Source organism: Furipterus horrens, unplaced genomic scaffold (genome assembly GCF_987537825.1).
Source record: "Furipterus horrens unplaced genomic scaffold, mFurHor1.1.pri manual_scaffold_1, whole genome shotgun sequence".
In the NCBI taxonomy this organism is placed as follows: Eukaryota; Metazoa; Chordata; class Mammalia; order Chiroptera; family Furipteridae; genus Furipterus; species Furipterus horrens.
In genome coordinates, this window is record NW_028327171.1 from 218,722,877 (window position 1) to 218,728,238 (window position 5,362).

The 5,362-nt window shown below is 58.7% G+C and overlaps 1 long non-coding RNA gene across 1 annotated transcript; it reads left to right on the plus strand.

Annotated features, from left to right (window-relative positions):
• Positions 1-3,413: 3,413 nt before the first annotated feature.
• Positions 3,414-4,981, plus strand: LOC150022900 (uncharacterized). The gene is made up of 3 exons (XR_016509740.1): positions 3,414-3,519; positions 4,172-4,252; positions 4,957-4,981. It is a non-coding gene; the product is annotated as an uncharacterized LOC150022900 (long non-coding RNA).
• Positions 4,982-5,362: the final 381 nt, after the last annotated feature.

The window sequence follows — 5,362 nt, forward strand, 5'->3', positions numbered from 1 at the left end:
GGTCTCCCAGCCCCGAGGCCCAGGCGCCTGTGGAAGGAGAAGGTGCCGAGCGGGCTGAACGCCTTTTCCGCCGTCGGCGGGGCGTCCGGAGAGGGAAGACGTGGGGACCCAAGGGGACGAGGGGATGGGTGGGGCGCAGGCCGGGCGGTTACGGAGATGCGCCCGCGGGGGGTGCACTGTGCCCGCGAACCCCCGGCCCGCGCGGCCGTCTCAGCAGAAGCGCCGGCTCCCGAGCGCCCGCGCGCGGCGGCCCCGACGGCGACAGGTTCTGGGGAAACCCGCGCGTGACGCAGGCGCGGCCTGCAGCGGACGGGAGTGTCTGAGGCGCCGGGCCTCGCGGTCCCTCAGGATAAGCTCGGGGGCGTCTCAGGCCGAGGGCATTTGCAGCGCCCGGGGGGAGAGGCTCCGAGACCGCTGAGGCTGAGGAGAGTTTGGGTCAGCCATTGCGGTTCCCCAACATTGCGTTCCCCGGCCGACGGCACTTCGGGTGTCAGGGTTTGGGGCCATTCGGTCTTTCCGGGCCAGCTGTATCAGGCTGCCCCGAGCCGAGGGGAGTTGGGGTTCTCAGGGCATTTTGGGGTGTAAGCCTTGAGGGATTGTTTGGGCGAGACTTGGGGCCCTCCGCGTTGCCCGCCGTGGGCCCCTGGAGGCTGAAGGGATTTGGAGCCTGTCAGGTGAGAGCACCGGGGCTCTTACGCTGGACTTGGAAGGTCTCGGGCTAAGGGTTTCGCACGGCAACGTCCCCCGTTTTCCTGCCAGTCTCCCGGACCCCCTGCCGCGCCGCCCACCCTGGCTGTGGTTTCCAAGTTGCAGCGCGCTTCCCGCCCTCAGCAGGTCTGAGGCCCCGACAGCGAGGTTCCAGGTAATATAGTGGCGTGGGCGCGAGCGGCCAATCAGTGCCGAGATCGCAGCGCCCTGCCCGCCAACGGGTGGTGAGAAGAAGCTGAAAGGGCGGGGCAGGGGGTGGAGCGTGACCGTCGGCGGAAGACCCGCCCCACTCCCCGGGGATTGGCTGCTCCGTGTCTGTCACGCAGCCTTCAGCGAGGAGCGCAGCGCGGCGGTGTCCGGTTTTCGTGGTGGCGGGTGTACCAGCGGTTGCCGAGGGACACGCCCCGCAGGAGCTGGGGGCCTCGAGCCCTGCAGGTGTTTAGCGTGGACGTGGCCTTCCTGCCGCCTGGTGACAAAGCGTCCTCGTTCCACCAGGCTGTAGTGGGGAACCCCAACTTCCGTCTAGGCCCTTCTGTGCTCTTGCTTGTCAAACCCGCCTTCGGCAGGACCCGCGTAGCCCAGTGAGGATGCGGGCAAGGCTGCATCGCCGTCCGGGGAAACGGCAAGTCCGTGGATTCGGACCACCCGGTTCATAGGCACAAAATAAGTTGCAGAGGGGTCATAGATTCGCACACAACACACGCAGCGATAAGCATCCTGGAAAAACCATGGGGAAGCAACGCAGGTCTCCGAAGGCTTCAGAAACGGGAAGACAAGATAGAAACAAACTGAGGCGAAAACAAAGCAACCGAAAACCCGAGACAACCTACAAGTATTTTACATAAAAAACAAGGCATCCACTTTAAGGATCTAAGGCCGGGGTCCACAGAGCAGGGTCAGTTTAGCTGCCACCGGCTTTCAAGGGATAACATGGGCAGAGGGTCTCTGGCCCTTGCCTGGTTCTGAGCACAGAAATATAAGTTGATTCACGTGGATTGGAAGTAAGCCAACTAACTAATTACTACTGTGAAATTGCATAAAGGGAAACGTCAGTATAGTGGAGTCTGCGGGTCTGGTCACGGGGGTCTTCCCAGGTAGCACCACCCGAGGTCAACGACAGGAAAAAGTGTCAATCACGGGACCCAACACGACGGGATGTACAGGTGCCTCCCTCGAGAAACCGACTCCCCAGGCACTCATCCAGTGAGAAACCACCATCACCCAGAATTATTCTTTTCTCCAATGGACTTTTCTTCAAAACGACCCCTCCCGACCGGCTGGTCCCACACCCCGCGTTTGCATCAAGGTGGGCTGGGAGGAGAGCAGATCTGTTTTAGCAGCATCCCGACTCTGCAGTCACTGCGATTTGCACACCGTGTGATGTCTGTGCCTCCTGTTGGGAAGTAGGGGACACACCCAGGTCTTTGTCCTTCTGAGGCCACCCAACCCTGGGACAGATGTTTCACCCCCCCACCCCCCGGGCACACAGTCGAGGTGCCTGGGGAAGGAAGGCGGCTGTCCTCCACTGGGCAGTGACTTTGGGCCTTGGGTCTGAATGGCTGGAACCTCACCCACCTGGCCCTTGCTGCAGAGCTTCACCTCCCTTCTGTTTAGTGTCTCTTCCTGCTTCAACCCAGGAAGTTCCTGGGGTGCTGGTAGCGTGAAGCTCTTCATTTTTGCTCATTTCGGTTTAGTTGTAAAAGAAGTCCAGTCGAGCCACGACCCCACCGTAGACTAAGCCAAACAAGTTGCTTTAGTTTTCTTTATTTGGCTGTATTTGAGACCACTGTTCAATAAACACATGGGTGTTACTCTGTGTCAGACAGTGCATGTGGCCACCACTCCCGACCACAGGAGGCTCTTGTTCCTAACCCCTTTCCTGTCTGTCAGCAGCGCTTGGCCTTATCATGGCACCTGTGACCTAGGAATCTGTGTTTCCTTAGTGACTCTTGACAGCAGCCTCCTTTCATGGGCTTATGGGCCACTGGAATGCCTTTGTTTCTGAAACGTCTTCAGTCTTGGGAGATGTTGCTTGTGCATTTCGAAATTGTATTTGCCGTTCGTCTTCTAAAACCATCATATTTTTTGCAACTCTGTCCTTATTTTCCTCTGTGCACAAGAATAATACCCTGTTAATGGATTTCCTGCAATGCGCCTCTGACCCCATTGCTCCTGAATCGTGGGCCCTGCCAATTTGCATGTGACACATGTGCTTTACTGGGCACAAAGCGTATTCCAGAGAGCAAGGGGCACCGGAGATCCAGGACAGCGGCCAATTTGGTGCGGGTCTCGACATCCAGACCGGTTCGGCTGCATGGTGGTGTGTGCCACAGAAGCAGCTTGGGCCCCTGCTCCTTTTTTTCTGGGTGGACAGAGGGTGCCACCCCTCCATCGCTCTCCAGGGCATGACTGTTCAGTTTCTGCAGTCATATTATTTAAATTCTGTCCCACTCTTTCCACCATGGGGAATTTAACTGGCTTTCCCCTGTGGGGTTCATGTGAGTGAATTAGTTGGTACGGGTATCAGTTTCTGTGGCTTCTGTAAGAAATCAGCCTAAATCAGGTTACTCAAGCAACAGAAACCGATCACCCGTGGCTCTGGCCTAGGAGGGGGGGGCCGGGTCTCCCGAGTCAACGCCACTTTCTCCACAGGGTGCTTCCCTCCGAGGCTCCGGAGAGCATCCATTTCTTGCTTTTTCCAGACTCGTGGCCTGTGGACCTCATTTCCACTTCACATCTTCCCTGACCCTGACCCTCCTACCTCTCCTTTCCTAGGAGAGACCGTATTGAGACCGATTGGCAGGTAACACTGTAAGTTTAAGATGTGCGATGTGACAATCTGATAGTCGAACGTGCAGCAAAGATCCCGCGTCCTTCACCTCCCAGTTACCGGTTTTCTGTGGTGACAGCATTTAATATCTACTGTTACAGTGACCTTCCAGTATGTACATGGTGTTGTCACCATGCAGCAGTCACTCATCAGTAAGTGGCAGTTTGTACCTGGGACAGACCTCTGCCCTCCCCTCCCCTGGCCCCACAGCCACTATTCCTTTCTCTGTCCCTATGAGGCTGTGTTCTCAGCTTCCACATGTAAGTGTGATCAAGCCTACGTGTCTTCCTCCAGCTTATCTCAGCACAACTCCCTCACGGTCCCTCCACACTGCTGCAAGCGGCATGATTCTGTCCTTATTTGCGGCTGCACAGTGTCCATCACACACGCAGAGACAGCTCACGTTCTAATGTGTCCATTGCTCACACACAGCCCATGCCCTCGGCATCTAGCTAGTGTGGATCGTGTCGCAGCAAAGGTGGGGGTGCAGATGCATCTCAGAGGGCGAGACCTGCCTCCCTATCCTAAGGAGCCCCATCATGACACCAGGATAATTGAGGGTAACCTTTCATCTTAAAGAGAATGCGGAACAGTTTGTTTTTTGTTTTAAAGCACCATACTTTGAATTTCTAGCAACGGAGTCTATGAAGAGCACCGTGGCAGGAGGAACTGCACACTGGTGGTGCTGCAGGCAACACAAGTCCAAAGCAGGAGGTGAGGCAGAGCTGGCTGGCCTCAGATGGCACTGTTGGTGAATACCTTCCGCCACGCTTCCGGGACGCGTCCGCCCTCCTGGTCCCACCCCAAAGGACTTCCGGGTGACTTCTGCTTCCGGCATACCCGCCATCTTGTTCCCGCCCTAGAAGGTCTTCCGGGTGTTCGGCCTCGCCCCGCTTCCGGGAGTCCTCTGCCACCCTGTCCCCGCCCCCGAAGAACTGCCGCGTCCTCTTCCATGTCCCCGTGGGACTTCGGGGTCCTCTGTCCTGCTCCCGAAGGTCTTACACATCCTCCGATAGGGTTCCGGCACCTCGTCCCCGCCCCTGGAGGACTTAGAAGCCGCTTCCGTGAAGTCTGACCTTCCGCCACACTTCCGCCCTCCTGGTCCCACCCAAAGGACTTCCGGGTGACTTCCGCTTCCGGCATACCCGCCATCTTGTTCCCGCCCTAGAAGGTCCCACGCAGCCGAGGCCCGACCCCCGAAGGTCTACACACCCATCCCGCTTCCGGTAGGCCCGCCATCTTGGTCCCACCCCCGAAGGTCTTCCGGGTGTTCCGCCGCGCCCGCTTCCGGGAGTGTTCCGCCACCCTGTCCCCGCCCCCGAAGAACCGCCGAGTCTTCTTCCCTCTCCCCGTGGGACTTCGGGGTCCTCTGTCCTGCTCCCGAAGGTCTTATACATCCTCTGCCCCGCTTCTGATAGGCTTCTGGCACCTCGTCCCCGCCCCCAGAGGACTTAGAAGCCGCGTCTGGGAAGTCTGACCTTCCGCCACACTTCCGGTACACTTCCGCCCTCCTGGTCCCACCCCAAAGGACTTCCCGGTGTTCGGCCTCGCCCCGCTTCCGGTAGTCTTCCGCCACCTTGTCTCCGCCCCCGAAGGGCTTCCTTGTCCTTGGCCCCACCCCCGGAGGGCTTCCGTATCTTCGGCCCGTTCTCCCCTCGCCCCCCACCCCGCGAGATCGTTTTGCGCACACGCGTGGGCCACATGGGCAGCGGACACTCGGCGGGGTGATAGTGGATTTTTCCTGTGGCGTGAAGCCCTCCGTGTAGCCCTCAATTCCAGTTTTTCTGCTCCGGTTAGTACCTGCCTTCGGGCGCCGCGGGGGTG